Genomic DNA, 18340 nt, shown 5'->3' with positions numbered 1-18340 from the left:
TCTGCTCTTTCTTGGGTATTTGGTCCAGTGGGCGGTCCTATCAGTGACTGAAAGCTTTCTTTCTATAACTGTGCATACAGAGGTAGCTGTCAATCACTGACAGGACCGCATTTAATCCTCTGCTTTTTCTGGGGTATTCGGTCCAGTGGGCGGTCCTATCAGTGACTGAAAGCTTTCTTTCTATAACTGTGCATACAGAGGTAGCTGTCAGTCACTGACAGGACCGCATTTAATCCTCTGCTTTTTCTGGGGTATTCGGTCCAGAGGGCGGTCCTATCAGTGACTGAAAGCTTTCTTTCTATAACTGTGCATATCGAGGTAGCTGTCAGTCACTGATAGGACCGCATTTAATCCTCTGCTTTTTCTGGGGTATTCGGTCCAGTGGGCGGTCCTATCAGTGACTGACAGCTTTCTTTCTATAACTGTGCATATCGAGGTAGCTGTCAGTCACTGATAGGACCGCATTTAATCCTCTGCTTTTTCTGGGGTATTCGGTCCAGTGGGCGGTCCTATCAGTGACTGACAGCTTTCTTTCTACAACGGTGCATACAGAGGGAGCTGACATTCAATGATAGGACTGCCCACTAGACCGAATACCCCAGCCAAGTCGCCACAGCGGTGGAGTGGAGTGAGGTAAGTATGGCAAGTGCCGGGCCGTGAGCAAGCGGCTCACTCGCGGGCGCCGGCACTGGCAGACACCGGGCCTCCATAGTGCACCAGTGTCCCCGACGGCGAGTGGGCCACCTCACCTGCTCAGGGCCCCGGTACTATCCCGGGTGTGCAGAGTGCTGATGCCGGCCCTGCCTACACTGCTGCAACAACCAGTACTACTCGGCTTTTAATATGTCACTCAGCTTAACTTTCTGGGAGAGATCTACACTCCGGCCAGTATCCTCCCTGTTGGCTGCCTACACAGTAGAATTTGCCTGTAAAAAAGAAGAATACTGTTTAGCCTTTTATGCAGAGAAAATCCTCCTACACATAGCAGTGTTTGTGGCTTTTCTGCCTGCCATGTTAGAGGTTATTAAAATAATTAACTAATTACTGTACAAATGGAGGCAACTACCCAGCACGGACAGATGACCGGGGAGGCCTCTCCCTCAATGTCCTGAGATGGAGGAAGAGAGGAGGAAACCAAACAAACAGCAGCATCTTGACTGAGCTCCCCTCTCCCACGGGTCCCTGTGAAGCTGAACTGTCAGCACATGGGGCTGGCCCTCTCCTGAGTCCATCAATGACCATGAGCAGTTTCTGCCCTTCTTTTTAGGATTTACGGTAGGTTTCTCTCCCAACGTAAACTCCGATCTATGACCAGCTTTATGGAATTGCATGTATCATTAGAACTGCTCCAATCATAATCTGATAAAAGGAGACAACAGCCAATAATTCATATTTCCCAGCTGAGGACCTCCATTACCTGTTGATTGGAGAAAATGCCATAACTGAACTACAAAAGTAAATTAAAGGGGTTGTCCACTTTCAGGAAAGTCAGCTCTAAATTTTGTAAAATTTCTAAAATAACAAACTCAGCAGGTACCACCCTCACTGGGTCCAGCGTCAACTCCCTACCGCTGGTGCAGTCTCGGGGGGTCTGGCTGTAGCGGTGCTGCCACGTAGAGATAGGTGTGCAAAATGAGGTAGTGGGAAAAGGGTCATTTCAAGGACCTCAGGGTGCTGGTGGACCTGGGTTTGACAAATAGAGTATACCGCCCATGTTTACTACAAGTGGTGGAAAGGTAGGGGAGTGTTCGTATTTTTTTTTTAATTATTTTTGAAGCAAAAACTCTTTAGAAACCATGAGTTTTAAATGTCGAGTTGCAGAATTTCTGCAGCGAAAATTCTGAAAAAAAATTTTTTTTGAGACAAATAGAACAAGTTTTCTAGTGGAAAACTTATATTTTGTTTCTAATTAAAGCTTAAAATTATCTGCATAGACAAAAAAAGTACAATTGCAACCACCTACAGTCACCACTAGAGGGAGCTAACGGAATACTGTACTTACATTAAATTAACTAATAACACAGTATGCAGTAAGCTCCCCCTAGTGGTGGTTGCAGGTAGACAAATTTATCATCTGATGCTTTGCAAAGGATTTGGAGTTCTATATTAGAAACATTGAATTCAACTGTTTTAGACAGGGCTGTATCAATCGCGTAGGGGCCCAGGATGTGGGGAATTATTACTGGAAGGGGCCAGGATAGGATACATTATACATGGATAGGGGACAGTATTACTGGAGGAAGCTCAGGAAGGGAAGACATTCTAACAGGAAGGGGCACAGAATGGGGGATATTATTACTGGAAGGGGCTCAGGATGGGGGACATTATAACGGGATATGAAAATTGTTACAGGAAGGGGTCAAGATCATGGACATGATTACTAGAAGGGGCCAGGATAGGAGACATTATATCAGGATGGGGGACATTATTACTAGAAGAAGCTCAGAATGGGAAGACATTATAATGGGAAGGAAATAGGAAATATTATTACTGGAAAGGGCTCAGGATGGGGGGGCATTATAACAGGAAGAGGCCCAGGATGGGGGACATTATACTAGGATAGGGAAATTGTTACAGGAAGGGGCCAAAATTAGGGACATGATTACTGGAAGGGGCCAGGATAGGATACATTATAACAGGATGGGGGACATTATTACTGGAAGAAGCTCAGGATGGGAAGACATTATAACCGAAAAGGGCACAGAATAGGGGATATTATTACTGGAAGGGGCTCAGGATGGGTGGGCATTATAACAGGAAGAGAACCAGGATGGGGGACATTATACCAGGATGGGACATTATACCAGGATAAGGAAATTGATATAGGAAGGGGCCAGCATCAGGGACATTATTACTGGAAGGGGCCAGGATAGGAGACATTATACCACGATTGGGGACAATATTGCTGGAAGAAGCCCAGGATGAGAAGACATTATAACTGGAAGGGGCACAGAAAAGGGGATATTATTACTGGAAAAGGCCAGGATGGGAGACATTATTACTGGAATGGGCCAGGATAGGATACATTATACCAGGATGGGGGACATTCTTACTGTAAGAAGCTCAGGATAGGAAGACATTATAACAGGAAAGGGCACAGAATAGGGGATATTATTACTGGAAGGGGCTCAGGATGGGGGACATTATACCAGGATGGGACATTATACCAGAATAGGGAAATTGATATAGGAAAGGGCCAGGATCAGGGACATTATTACTGGAAGGGGCCAGGATAGGAGACATTATACCACGATTGAGGACAATATTATTGGAAGAAGCTCAGGATGGGAAGACATAACTGGAAGGGGCACAGAAAAGGGGATATTATTACTGGAAAAGGCCAGGATGGGGTACATTATACCAGGATGGGGGACATTTTTACTGGAAGAAGCTCAGGATAGGAAGACATTATAACAGGAAAGGGCACAGAATAGGGGATATTATTACTGGAAGGGGTTCAGGATGGGGGACATTATACCAGGATGGGACATTATACCAGAATGGGGAAATTGATATAGGAAGGGGCCAGAGTCAGGGACATTATTACTGAAAGGGACAGGATAGGAGAAATTATACCACGATTTGGGACAATATTAGTGAAAGAAGCTCAGAATTGGAATACATTATAACTGGAAGGGGCACAGAATACTGGATATTATTACTGGAAGGGGCTCAGGGTGATGGGATATTTTAACAGGAAGAGGCCTAGGATGGGGGACATTATACCAGGACAGGGATATTATTATAGGATGGGGACATTATTACAAGGAGGTGAAGGGCGAACACATATGTCTTCATAGGATATAGAACGATGCAAGGGACAATATTTCTGACCAACATGCAGCTGGAGGCCCAGGTCCAAATTTTGCATCGGGCCCATCGAACTCTAGTTACGCCCCTGGTTTTAGAAATATATTGGGAAGTGAATCAGCCCAGAATATTGAAGCCAAGTAGTTCCGTACTTTGATTTTCCTAACTTCTAACTCATGACAATTAAAAACTGCTAAGTATATGTGCTAGACAATATTCTCAAGCCACTGTGTATAAATGTGAACACTTGGGATCTCAAAAAGTTAAAGACCCCCTTTCTAAAGTGATGGGTTATAAATAAATCACGGAATATTAATGCTACCAGGTTCTGGCCGGCAGCTTTGCACCTGTCCTTCCCTGTATCACCCACATTGTATAACATTTACTGTGTGTCCCAAATAAAACAGTGAATTCTCCCACAATGGCGGAATGATTCTGCTGAAAGCCGAAATCTGCAACAGGAGCGACAGTCTATGAAGCAGCAGCACAAAGAGGACAATTATTGGGGAGCTGGCGATTTCTTGTGTCAACTAATACCTACAATTACTAAATAAATAAGGGCAACGTTTATGGAATACACAGGAGAAGATACCAAGAGTTACTAGAAATCTGCACCAAAATCCATCCGGGGCACATGAAGATTCTGCAGCTGATTTGACCCATTAGGAAGCCAGTAAATGAAGACAGACTGATAGATAGAACAATCCATGTTATTACACAGAGGTGACGCCACGGCCTAGAAAATGTGTTGTAAGATTTTATGTTATTGCACATTATTTACATTAGTTTACTAGAATGGTCCCAGCAGCACAGAGGATTTCAGAGCAGATATTTCTTGGGGAACAATACATATTAGTTTAGAAACGAATAATAATGCATCTAGGCAGTACAATTACATTAACATGTATGCAAATTCAGATTAAGGAGGGTCTCTAGACCTTTACCCTTTCCTTAAAGGGATATTACCAACTAAGACATTATCATATATATTGTATACGGAATCATCTCATACAGACACAGCCACAGATGACAGCGGAGCGGTTACCGGGAAAAAAGAAGCAATTTTACTAATCTTATACAATACCTGCCCTTTAATCGTTGGAAAGTTCTGTTGCTCTTTAGGAACATTTAGCATCTTGTGTAAGAAAATCAGTACCAGCTGTTTGTGCTCCAGAGCTGCTGTTCCTACTGCTTGTGCTCCAGAGCTGCTCTTCCTACTGTTTGTGCTCCAGAGCTGCTATTCCTACTGTTTGTGCTCCAGAGCTGCTGTTCCTACTGTTTGTGCTCCAGAGCTGCTCCTCCTACTGTTTGTGCTCCAGAGCTGCTCTTCCTACTGTTTGTGCTCCAGAGCTGCTCTTCCTACTGTTTGTGCTCCAGAGCTGCTCTTCCTACTGTTTGTGCTCCAGAGCTGCTCTTCCTACTGTTTGTGCTCCAGAGCTGCTCTCCCTACTGTTTGTGCTCCAGAGCTGCTCTCCCTACTGTTTGTGCTCCAGAGCTGCTCTCCCTACTGTTTATGCTCCAGAGCTGCTCTTCCTACTGTTTGTGCTACAGAGCTGCTCTCACCGCTGTTTATGCTCCAGAGCTGCTGTTCCTACTGCTCTTCCTACTGTTTGTGCTCCAGAGCTGCTCTTTCTACTGTTTGTGCTCCAGAGCTGCTCTTCCTACTGTTTATGCTCCAGAGCTGCTGTTCCTACTGTTTGTGCTCCAGAGCTGCTCTCCCTACTGTTTATGCTCCAGAGCTGCTCTTCCTACTGTTTGTGCTCCAGAGCTGTTCTCCCTACTGTTTATGCTCCAGAGCTGATCTTCCTACTGTTTGTGCTCCAGAGCTGCTCTTCCTACTGTTTGTGCTCCAGAGCTGCTCTCCTACTGTTTGTGCTCCAGAGCTGCTCTCCCTACTGTTTGTGCTCCAGAGCTGCTCTTCCTACTGTTTATGCTCCAGAGCTGCTGTTCCTACTGTTTATGATCCAGAGCTGCTCTCCCTACTGTTTATGATCCAGAGCTGATCTTCCTACTGTTTATACTCCAGAGCTGCTCTCCCTACTGTTTATGATCCAGAGCTGATCTTCCTACTGTTTATACTCCAGAGCTGCTCTTCCTACTGTTTGTGCTCCAGAGCTGCTCTCCCTACTGTTTGTGCTCCAGAGCTGCTCTTCCTACTGTTTATGATCCAGAGCTGCTCTCCCCACTGTTTGTGCTCCAGAGCTGCTCTTCCTACTGTTTGTGCTCCAGAGCTGCTCTTCTTACTGTTTATGCTCCGGAGCTGCTCTTCCTACTATTTGTGCTCCAGAGCTGCTCCTCCTACTGTTTATACTCCAGAGCTGCTCTCCCTACTGTTTGTGCTCCAGAGCTGCTCTTCCTACTGTTTGTGCTCCAGAGCTGCTCTCCCTACTGTTTGTGCTCCAGAGCTGCTCTCCCTACTTTTTGTGCTCCAGAGCTGCTCTTTCTACTGTTTGTGCTCCAGAGCTGCTCTTCCTACTGTTTGTGCTCCAGAGCTGCTCTTCCTACTGTTTGTGCTCCAGAGCTGCTCTCCCTACTGTTTGTGCTCCAGAGCTGCTGTTCCTACTGCTCTTCCTACTGTTTGTGCTCCAGAGCTGCTCTCCCTACTGTTTGTGCTCCAGAGCTGCTCTCCCTACTGTTTGTGCTCCAGAGCTGCTCTCCCTACTGTTTATGCTTCAGAGCTGCTCTTCCTACTGTTTGTGCTCCAGAGCTGCTCTCCCTACTGTTTGTGCTCCAGAGCTGCTCTTCCTACTGTTTATGATCCAGAGCTGCTCTCCCCACTGTTTGTGCTCCAGAGCTGCTCTCCCCACTGTTTGTGCTCCAGAGCTGCTCTTCCTACTGTTTATACTCCAGAGCTGCTCTTCCTACTGTTTGTGCTCCAGAGCTGCTCTCCCTACTGTTTGTGCTCCAGAGCTGCTCTTCCTACTGTTTATGATCCAGAGCTGCTCTCCCCACTGTTTGTGCTCCAGAGCTGTTCTTCCTACTGTTTGTGCTCCAGAGCTGCTCTTCTTACTGTTTATGCTCCGGAGCTGCTCTTCCTACTATTTGTGCTCCAGAGCTGCTCCTCCTACTGTTTATACTCCAGAGCTGCTCTCCCTACTGTTTGTGCTCCAGAGCTGCTCTTCCTACTGTTTGTGCTCCAGAGCTGCTCTCCCTACTGTTTGTGCTCCAGAGCTGCTCTCCCTACTTTTTGTGCTCCAGAGCTGCTCTTTCTACTGTTTGTGCTCCAGAGCTGCTCTTCCTACTGTTTGTGCTCCAGAGCTGCTCTTCCTACTGTTTGTGCTCCAGAGCTGCTCTCCCTACTGTTTGTGCTCCAGAGCTGCTGTTCCTACTGCTCTTCCTACTGTTTGTGCTCCAGAGCTGCTCTCCCTACTGTTTGTGCTCCAGAGCTGCTCTTCCTACTGTTTGTGCTCCAGAGCTGCTCTCCCTACTGTTTATGCTCCAGAGCTGCTCTCCCTACTGTTTGTGCTCCAGAGCTGCTCTTCCTACTGTTTGTGCTCCAGAGCTGCTCTCCCTACTGTTTGTGCTCCAGAGCTGCTCTTCCTACTGTTTGTGCTCCAGAGCTGCTCTCCCTACTGTTTATGCTTCAGAGCTGCTCTTCCTACTGTTTGTGCTCCAGAGCTGCTCTCCCTACTGTTTGTGCTCCAGAGCTGCTCTTCCTACTGTTTGTGCTCCAGAGCTGCTCTTCCTACTGTTTGTGCTCCAGAGCTGCTCTCCCTACTGTTTGTGCTCCAGAGCTGCTCTCCCTACTGTTTATGCTTCAGAGCTGCTCTTCCTACTGTTTGTGCTCCAGAGCTGCTCTTCCTACTGTTTGTGCTCCAGAGCTGCTCTCCCTACTGTTTGTGCTCCAGAGATGCTCTGTCCTACTGTTTGTGCTCCAGAGCTGCTCTTCCAACTGTTTGTGCTCCAGAGCTGCTCTCCCTACTGTTTGTGCTCCAGAGCTGCCCTTCCTACTGTTTGTGCTCCAGAGCTGCTCTCCCTACTGTTTGTGCTCCAGAGCTGCTCTTCCTACTGTTTGTGCTCCAGAGCTGCTGTTCCTACTCTTTGTGCTCCATAGCTGCTGTTCCTACTCTTTGTGCTCCAGAGCTGCTGTTCCTACTGTCTGTGCTCCAGAGCTGCTCCTCCTGTTTGTGCTCCAGAGCTGATCTTCCCACTGTTTATGCTCCAGAGCTGCTCTTCCTACTGTTTATGCTCCAGAGCTGCTCTTCCTGTTTATGCTCCAGAGCTGCTCTTCCTACTGTTTGCGCTCCAAAGCTGCGCTTCCTTCTGTTTGTGCTCCAGAGCTGCTCTTCCTACTGTTTGCGCTCCAAAGCTGCTCTTCCTTCTGTTTGTGCTCCAGAGCTGCTCTTCCTACTGTTTGTGCTCCAGAGCTGCTCTTCCTACTGTTTGTGCTCCAGAGCTGCTCTTCCTACTGTTTATGCTCCAGAGCTGCTCTTCCTACTGTTTATGCTCCAGAGCTGCTCTTCCTACTGTTTGTGCTCCAGAGCTGCTCTTCCTACTGTAGTCAAGAAAGGAAACTGCAACAAGAGTCATCCATTTTGGAAGCTAAGGAGAATTGCCACTGGTCACACGGTCACCCAACCTATAAAATCATACATGCAAACAATGTCCAGCTCTCCCTAACATTTTTTCTTAGCATTTTGCAAATAGATGGCAATCAATATAAAGGTAGGAACGCTCACATAGCCCAAATGTCAGAAGTTAACCACAAAAGTTTAAGAACTTCTATTCATTGCAACAGAGCAGTCAGGTACTAGTGACATAATAATAGAGCAAGACGATCCACTTATATATAAAAGTATAGCATCCAACAATATACCCTAAAGCAGAACTTTGTGGAAAAAAACGGTTAAGAAACAGCTGAAAGCAACATTTAAAGGAGAGATCTGTGGAAAAAAATGATAAAGAAGTAGGTGAAAGCGGGTATGTTCACACATTGCGTTTTTCCTGTTTTTCCAGAAAGTAACAAATCCATCTCTGCTACATCTGTAAGTTAGAACATATAAAACAATTCCATCTTAATTGTTTCCAAAACTACGACTCCCAGGCTGTCGGAGCAATGTTGGGAGTTGTACTTTTCTGGCAGCTGGAGAGTCACAAGTTGAGGAGCAGATATTGATAAAGAAGCATGGAGCTAAGATCCAGCCCTAAACCGCCGCTCTCACTCCAACCCCCATCATTGCAACGATCATCATTACCAACATCCAGAAAAATCCGTCTAATCCCATTGTCGTCAAAGTAATCCAATGCATAAAATCCCCAAACTTCCACCTCCCACCCCCCACTGCATAAAAAAAAAAAACGAATCCCCTCGGATTAAAAGGCAAAGAGCAGGAGGTAAGAAAATGCTGCATTACTCCAGACCCCGCAGATGCCTGATGCCTTCACACTTCTGCTTTCCATGAACACCACAACAATCAGACATCTGTCCGAGCCTCTCCGGCGAGAACGGACCCCGGGGGTGAGAAAATGAAGGAGCAGCTCGCCGGTTATAGGATCCGGCAAGACGTGCGATTATGTCCTCCATCTCCTGACCACCGGTAGACATCACCGAAGACTCTCCATGTTCTTCCCATCTCCGACCCTCCACCTCGCTGCTTAATGAACTCACCTCCCGGGAAATCCTATAAGAAATCCCTTTATCACAGTCCGCGCTGACACGCGCCGCACCCCCCCGTCAGCTTCTCCGCAGCCCCAACGATCAGGAGACGATGTGGAGTTATTTTGACCGTAATTTTTTTTTTTTCTTCTCCTTTTCCTATAGTCACCTCTCCACCCCTCTACTCTTATAGATTAACCCCTTCCACAGCCAAGCCAACCCAGTTCCCTAGCAACAGAGGGGGTTAATCTCGACGAATTGACCCATCAGCTGCTGACCCCAAGAGCTTGCGATCCAATCCGCTCATGAGTGAAGTGAGGAAGTCCCTATTCATGCTTGTTAGATTACAATAGCAGAACGGATTAAGGGCTAGAGAAGGTGGGGGGGAGTATAATAAAGACCCCCTCTTGATCTTCCGTTTTGCATCTCTATTCATTGACAGGTTGCTTAGGAGTAAAATATGAGATGCGTTTAACCCCCTCTGACAACCCAACTTCCTAAATCGATAGGGTGACAGCCCAGATTGAAGATCTACCTAAGCTTCGAAGAAGCAAATCCGTTGACCCTGACCCTCAACACGGTGGTAGCCCAAGTGGAAGCTCGCCCTAAACTTCAGGAAAGGGTATCCATTGACCCCCATCCTTCGACAGCTTAGAACCCAGATTGAAACTCATCCTAAGTTTTCTTTAGAATCCATCGATCTCTGACCCTTGACAAGATGGCAGCCTAAGTGGAAGCTCTCTCTAAGCTTCAAAAAAAGGGGATCTATTGATTCTGACCCTTAACATAGTGGCGTCCCAAGTGGAAGCTCATTCTAAGATTTGAAGAAGGGAATCCATTGATTCCGAACCTCAACATGGTGGTAGCCCAGATGGAAGCTCTCCCTAAACTTCAAAAAACGTGATCCATTGACCCCGATACTTGACACGGTGGTAGCCCAAGTGGAAGCTCACCCTAAACCTCAGAAAAGGGGATCCATTGACCCCCATCGTTCGACAGGTTAGAACCCACATTGAAACTCACCCTAAGTTTTTTAGAATCCATGAATGTCTGACCCTTGACAAGATGGTAGCCTAAGTGGAAGCTCGCTCTAAGCTTCAAAAGAGGGGATCTATTTATGCTGACCCTTAACAAAGTGGAATCCCAAGTGGAAGCTCATTCTAAGATTTGAAGAACCTCAACATGGTGGCAGCCCAGGTGGAAGCTCCCCCTAATCTTCAAAAAACGTGATCCATTGACCCAGTTAATCGACATGGTAGTAGCCCAAGTGGAAGCTCATCCAAAGCTCTAAAGAAGGGGATCCATCTACCCTGAACCTTGATATAGTGGGAGCCCAGGTGGAAGGCCTTACTAAACTTCAAAGAAGGGCATCCATTGACCCAAACAGTCAATACAATGGCAGCCCAAGTGGAAGCTCACCCTATCTTCATAGATGGGGATCCATTGACCCGGATGCTCCACGTGGTTGTAGCCCAAGTGGAAGCTTACTCTAAAGGGGATCTATCGAAACTCAACACGATGACAGCCAAGGTGGAAGATCACTCTAAAATTTAAAAAAGGAGATCCATCGATCCTCGACACTATGGAAGACCGGCTGGAAGGAGTTCTATTGACCCTTGATACGATGGCAGCCTAAGTGGAAGCTCACCCTAACGTTCCCTAATCCATTGACCCAATACTTAACATGGTGACATCCCAGGTGGAAGCCCTCCTTAAGGTTTGAAGGTGGGTATTCAATAACCCAGAGCCTTGACTTGGTGGCAGCCCTAATGGAATCTCTCCGTAAGCTTCATATAAGGGGAACCCTGACCACCGACCCTGACCACCGACAGGGTAACAGCCCTGGTGGAATCTCTCCCTCTGCTTTGGTGAAAGGGATCAATCTCTTACCCTTACCCTTACCCTTGACAGGATGGCAACCCATGTGGAGGCTCACCCTAAACGTCAGCAAAGGAGATCCAATGGCAGATTACCCTAATGTATGGACAGGGATTCAATCCAGATTAAAGATTACCCTAATCTATGGACAGGGATTTAATCCAGATTTAAGATTACCCTAAACTATGGAAAATGGGATTCAGTCCAGACTAAAAATTACCTTAAACTAAGGAGAAAGTGATTCACGTGGGCAGCACGGTGGCGCAGTGGTTAGCACAGCAGCCTTGCAGCGCTGGAGTCCTGGGTTCAAGCCCCACTAAGGACAACATCTGCAAAGAGTTTGTATGTTCTCTCCGTGTTTGCGTGGGTTTCCTCTGGGCACTCCGGTTTCCTCCCACATTCCAAAGACATACTGACAGGGAATTTAGATTGTGAGCCCCAATGGGGACAGCAATGATAATGTGTGTAAAGCGCTGCGGAATATGTTAGCGCTATATAAAGATTATTATTATTATTATTATTCACTCCAGATTAAAGATTAGTATAAATTTAGAAGAGGATTCAGTCCAGATTAAAGATTATCGTAGACTATGGAAAGGGGGATTTATCCATCCTTGACAGCATGGCAGCCCTGGTGGAAGGGGGATCAATGACCCCTAACTCCTCTATCTTGGGGGGATGAGGAAGGTTTCTGGGGGGGGTTTCTTCTAGTTTAGGAGGGGGCTTCCCACCCAAGAGCTCTTTATTTCTTTTTAGGTATAAAAAGTCACGTTGTCGTCTTTCAATTAAAAAAAAAAAAATCTGCATTTTTGTAAAAAAAAAAATTCTTGCACATGTAAACTCTGCTCCCCCATCTCCTGGAGTGAGGACCCTCATCATCATCACCACCATCATAACAATGATGGGAGTGATGGACAGGAGGAATGCGGATGAAAAAAAAAGGAAATAATGGCAAAGCAGGGGACTGAGGAGTGAAAGCCGGAGAGAAAAAGAGAAGAGAGGAGAGGAAAGAACAGAGGAGAAGAACAGAGGAGGAGAGAGGAGAGGAAAGAACAGAGGAGGAGAGAGGAAAGAACAGAGGATGAGAACAGAGGAGGAGAGAGGAGAGGAAAGAACAGAGGAGGAGAGGAAAGAACAGAGGAGGAGAGAGGAAAGAACAGAGGAGGAGAGGAAAGAACAGAGGAGGAGAGAGGAGAGGAAAGAACAGAGGAGAATAGAGGAGAGGAAAGAACAGAGGAGGATAGAGGAGAGGAAAGAACAGAGGAGGAGAGAGGAAAGAACAGAGGAGGAGAGAGGAGAGGAAAGAACAGAGGAGGATAGAGGAGAGGAAAGAACAGAGGAGGAGAGAGGAAAGAACAGAGGAGGAGAGAGGAGAGGAAAGAACAGAGGAGGATAGAGGAGAGGAAAGAACAGAGGAGGAGAGGAAAGAACAGAGGAGGAGAGAGGAGAGGAAAGAACAGAGGAGGATAGAGGAGAGGAAAGAACAGAGGAGGAGAGAGGAGAGGAAAGAACAGAGGAGGAGAGAGGAGAGGAAAGAACAGAGGAGGAGAGGAAAGAACAGAGGAGGAGAGGAGAGGAAAGAACAGAGGAGAGAGGAGAGGAAAGAACAGAGGAGAAGAGAGGAGAGGAAAGAACAGAGGAGGAGAGAGGAGAGGAAAGAACAGAGGAGGAGAGAGGAGAGGAAAGAACAGAGGAGGAGAGAGGAGAGGAAAGAACAGAGGAGGAGAGGAAAGAACAGAGGAGGAGAGGAGAGGAAAGAACAGAGGAGAGAGGAGAGGAAAGAACAGAGGAGGAGAGGAAAGAACAGAGGAGAAGAGAGGAAAGAACAGAGGAGGAGAGAGGAGAGGAAAGAACAGAGGAGGAGAGGAAAGAACAGAGGAGGAGAGGAGAGGAAAGAACAGAGGAGGAGAGAGGAGAGGAAAGAACAGAGGAGGAGAGAGGAGAGGAAAGAACAGAGGAGGAGAGGAAAGAACAGAGGAGGAGAACAGAGGAGGAGAGAGGAAAGAACAGAGGATGAGAACAGAGGAGGAGAGAGGAAAGAACAGAGGAGGAGAACAGAGGAGGAGAGAGGAAAGAACAGAGGAGGAGAACAGAGGAGGAGAGAGGAGAGGAAAGAACAGAGGAGAAGAGAGGAGAGGAAAGAACAGAGGAGGAGAGGAAAGAACAGAGGAGGAGAGAGGAGAGGAAAGAACAGAGGAGGAGAGAGGAGAGGAAAGAACAGAGGAGAAGAGAGGAGAGGAAAGAACAGAGGAGGAGAGGAAAGAACAGAGGAGGAGAGAGGAGAGGAAAGAACAGAGGAGGAGAGAGGAGAGGAAAGAACAGAGGAGAAGAGAGGAGAGGAAAGAACAGAGGAGGAGAGAGGAGTGGAAAGAACAGAGGAGGAGAGGAGAGAACAGAGGAGGAGAGAGGAGAGGAAAGAACAGAGGAGAAGAGAGGAGAGGAAAGAACAGAGGAGGATAGAGGAGAGGAAAGAACAGAGGAGGAGAGGAAAGAACAGAGGAGGAGAGAGGAGAGGAAAGAACAGAGGAGAAGAGAGGAGAGGAAAGAACAGAGGAGGAGAGAGGAGAGGAAAGAACAGAGGAGGAGAGGAAAGAACAGAGGAGGAGAGAGGAGAGGAAAGAACAGAGGAGAAGAGAGGAGAGGAAAGAACAGAGGAGGATAGAGGAGAGGAAAGAACAGAGGAGGAGAGGAAAGAACAGAGGAGGAGAGGAAAGAACAGAGGAGGATAGAGGAGAGGAGCGCACAGAATATGGCGAGTGGCCGCGGGCTGCTCCTGTCACAGGCTTTTCCTCGCAGCCTTTTGTTACGGCGGAGCGGTGATTTGCATGAAGCAGGCGCCGCGGCTTCTCCTCATTCTCCCACCTCCTCTCACATTATGCACGGTGCACACAGCCGCTCCACGGACACGCAGGAGGGGGCGAAACACGCCGATTATAAGGGTGGGACGCAGCGCGGGTGTGCGAGGAGGCGACGGAGGAGGGAGAAGCGGGGTACGGAGGAATAAGGAGGCCAACCTGCTGCTGCTGCTGGTGGTCGCTGCCCCGGCCGGACGCGTGGCCGCCTCTGCTCTGCTGTGCGCGGATCACAAGATCTGCCTCACAAGTCCATGCGGCTCCGCACCGGCAGCCGCCACAGGCGACACGGGGGCGCAGCGGGGGGCGCGGACACTTCTGCAAAGTTTCATCGCGGATCACTTATTATTATTAAGGATTGGGGAGGGAGGGGGCTGGGGTCCCCCCTCTGTGAGGGGCTGCTGCTGCTGCTGCTGCTGGGGGGGTCGGCTGCAATGTTGTTGATGGGCAGAAGAGGGGATTGTGATTATTACCACAGGAGAGGAGAGGACAGAAGAGGAGAGGGGCTGCGGAAACTTACAGGGAAGCTGCAGCCTGGGCTCTCAGGGGTTAAAACAAATCAAGCGTCTACCTGCAGAAAAGAGACATTATCTATTTATTCATCACATATCTGTGTCTCTATCTATCATCTATCTATATGTTAGATATCTATTATCTATCATCTATCTCAGTCTATCTATCTACTCTATCTATTATCTATCTATCTATCTATTATCTATCTATCATCTATCTATTATCTATCATCTATCTCAGTCTATCTATCTACTCTATTATCTATCTATCATCTATTATCTATCATCTATCTATCATTTATCTATTATTATTATTACTTATTTATATAGCACCATTAATTCCATGGTTCTGTACATGAGAAGGGGTTACGTACAGAGTTATTGATATCGTTAACAGTAAACAAATTTACAATGAGGGACCGGTACAGAGGGGAGAGGACCCTGTCCTTTCGGACTTACATTCTATGGGATAATGGGGAAGACACAGGAGGTCAGGGTGCTGCAGCTCCGGTGGTGATGAGGCGGCAGCTCAGGTGGTTGGTGAGGCGGTGGCGACGCAGCAGCTTGGGTGGTTGGGGACATGGCAGCAGCTCAGATGGTTGGTGTTGGTGCGGCAGCTCTGGTGGTGGTGAGGCGGCAGCTCGGGTGGTTGGTGAGGCGGCAGAATGGTTATTGCAGGCTGTAGGCTTTCCTGAAATGATGAGTTTTCAGGTTCCATCTGAAGGATCCGAGGGTGGTGGACAATCGGACGTGTTGAGGCGTGGAATTCCAGAAGATGGGGGATATTCGGGAGAAATCTTGGAGGCGGTTTTGTGAGGAACAAATAAAGGTACCTTCACACTGAACAACTTAACAACGATATCGCTAGCGATCCGTGACGTTGCAGCGTCCTGGATAGCGATATCTTTGTGTTTGACACGCAGCAGCGATCTGGATCCTGCTGTGACATCGCTGGTCGGAGCTAGAAGGCCAGCACCTTATTTCGTCGCTGGATCACCCGCTGACATCGCTGAATCGGTGTGTGTGACGCCGATCCAGCGATGTCTTCACTGGTAACCAGGGTAAACATCGGGTTACTAAGCACAGGGCCGCGCTTAGTAACCCGATATTTACCCTGGTTACCATTGTAAATGTAAAAAAAAAAAAACACTACATACTTACATTCCGGTGTCTGTCGCGTCCCCCGGCGTCAGCTTCCCGCACTGACTGTGAGCGCCGGCCGTAAAGCACAGCGGTGACGTCACCGCTGTGCTCTGCTTTACGGCCGGCGCTGACACAGTCAGTGCGGGAAGCTGACGCCGGGGGACGCGACAGACACCGGAATGTAAGTATGTAGTGTTTTTTTTTTTTTACATTTACAATGGTAACCAGGGTAAATATCGGGTTACTAAGCGCGGCCCTGCGCTTAGTAACCCGATGTTTACCCTGATTACCCGGGGACTTCAGCATCGTTGGTCGCTGGAGAGCTGTCTGTGTGACAGCTCTCCAGCGACGCTGCAGCGATCGGCATCTTTGTCTATATCGCTGCAGCGTCGCTTAATGTGACGGTACCTTAAGTGTGGAGGAGAGTAGGAGGTCTTGGGAGGATCAAAGATTACGTGAGGGAAGATATTGGGAGATTAGTTCAGAGATATAGGGTGGGGACAGGTTGTGGATGGCTTTGTAGATCAGTGTTAGTACTTTGAACTGGATTCGTTGGGGAATTGGGAGCCAGTGGAGGGATTTGCAGAGGGAAGAAGCCGGGGAGTAGCAAGGAGAGAGGTGGATTAGCCGAGCAGCAGAGTTGAGGACAGACTGGGGTGGTGCAAGGGAGTTAGCGGGGAGGCCACAGAGGAGGGTGTTACAATAATCGAGGCGGGAGATGATGAGGGCATGCACAAGAGTTTTGATTGTGGGCTGAGGAAGAGACGGATTCTGGCAATATTTTTGAGTTGGAAGCAACAGAAGGTGGCAAGAGTTTGGACGTGCGGTTTGAAGGACAGGGCAGAGTCGAGAATTACCCCGATGCAGCGGATTTCAGGTGCGGGAGAGAGCGTGATGCCATTTACCATAATAGATCAGGTAGGGGGGATACGTGAGATGGGGGAAAGATGATGAGTTCGGTTTTGTCTACATTGAGTTTTAGAAAGTGAGAGTTGAAGAAGGAGGATATGGCTGATAAGACACTCCGGGATTCTGGACAGCATAGAGGCGACATCTGAGCCAGAGAGGTAGATCTGAGTGTTGTCCGCATATAGGTGGTACTGGAAGCCATGGAACTTTATGAGGGTATAGATGGAAAAAAGTAGGGGCCCTAGGACAGAGCCTTGAGGAACTCCAACAGAGAGAGGGCGGGATGAGGAGGTAGTGTGGGAGTGGGAAACGCTAAATGTGCGGTCGGAAAGGTATGAGGCAATCCAGGACAGGGCAAGGCCTTTGATGCCGAGGGAAGAAAAAATCTGTAGCAGTAGGCAGTGGTCGACTGAGTCGAAAGCAGAGGACAGGTCGAGAAGGAGGAGGATGGAGAACTGTCTGTTAGCTTTGGCTGTGAGTAAGTCATTAGTAATTTTTGTCAGGGCAGTTTCGGTGGAGTGGTGTTGGGGCGGAAGCCAGATTGGAGGTTGTCAAGAAGAGAGATGAGAGGTGGGAGGAAAGTTGACCATGGACATGCTACTCAAGGAGTTTGGAAGCAAATGGGAGCAGTGATATGGGGCGATAGCTGGGCATAGCAGATGGGTCAAGGTTAGCTTTTTGAGGATGGGTGTGATGGTGGCATGTTTGAAGGCAGAGGGGAAGGTACCAGAAAATGGCAATAGGTTGAAGAGATGGGTTAGGGCTGGAATGAGCATGCTAGTGAGATTGGGCAGCAGGTGGGAAGGGATGGGGTCAAGTGCACAGGTGGTGAGGTGTGATTTGGAAAGGAGGTGAGTAAGTTCTCCTTCAGTGATGTTGAAGAGGGAGGTTATTAGCGAAGGGCAGAGGTCTGGAAAAGGAGTGGTTGGGGAGGTGGAACAGTAAAGGTTTGCCTTGTTTGGGCAATCTTGTTTTTGAAGTAGGTGTCCTCAGGAGAGATGAGGGGAGTTGGAGGTGGCAGTGGCGGGCAGAGGAGAGAGTTAAATGTGCTGAACAGTTGTTTTGGGTTGTAGGATAGTGAAGATACAAGGTTAGTGAAATAGGTCTGTTTAGCAGAAGTGAGGGCTAGTTTGAAGGCAAGTGTAGCTTGTTTAAAAGCAGTGAAGTCGTCTGGCAGGCATGTTTTTTCCAACGCGACCCTGGATGCTTGTCGGAGTTTTTTGGTGAAGTTGTTATGCCAGGGTTGCCTATTGATTTGTCGCATTTTGCCATGCATGAGATGGGCGACTGAGTCTATGGCTGATGTGAGGGTGGAGTTATAGAAAGCGGTGGTGCTGTCCGTGTCGTGGAGTGAAGATATGGAGGACAGGGGTAGGAGAAAGTCTGAGAGTCTGTGAATGTCTAGGTGTGCAAGGTTTCTGCGAGGATGTGGTAGTGGCTCGACATGGGGGGCGGGTGATCTATCATCTATCTATTATCTATCTCTATTATCTATCTATTATCTATCTATTATTGATCTATATCTATTATCTATCATTATCTATCATCTATCTATTATCTATCTATCTATTTATCTATTATTTATCTATCTATTATCTATTTATTGTCTATCTATTATCTACCTATCTACCATATCGTGT

General features: G+C 47.7%; 1 protein-coding gene across 5 annotated transcripts in view; it reads right to left on the bottom strand.

Annotated features, from left to right (window-relative positions):
* The window catches only part of CTBP1 (C-terminal binding protein 1), a 496367-nt gene extending 481941 nt beyond the window's left edge, over window positions 1-14426 (bottom strand). For 2 of the 5 annotated variants that reach the window (XM_069744904.1, XM_069744908.1), the window contains exon 1: window positions 9419-9560. The gene's annotated coding sequence lies outside the window, so the exon portion shown is untranslated. Of the gene's footprint in view, window positions 1-9418; window positions 9561-14298 lie in introns of those variants that run through there. The other 3 variants (XM_069744905.1, XM_069744907.1, XM_069744909.1) reach the window with 3 other exon arrangements.
* Window positions 14427-18340: the final 3914 nt, after the last annotated feature.

This window comes from Ranitomeya imitator, chromosome 1 (assembly GCF_032444005.1).
Source record: "Ranitomeya imitator isolate aRanImi1 chromosome 1, aRanImi1.pri, whole genome shotgun sequence".
Taxonomy (NCBI): Eukaryota; Metazoa; Chordata; class Amphibia; order Anura; family Dendrobatidae; genus Ranitomeya; species Ranitomeya imitator.
The sequence above is the reverse complement of the archived record's forward strand: the minus strand, read 5'-3'. Positions and strand labels throughout refer to the sequence as shown.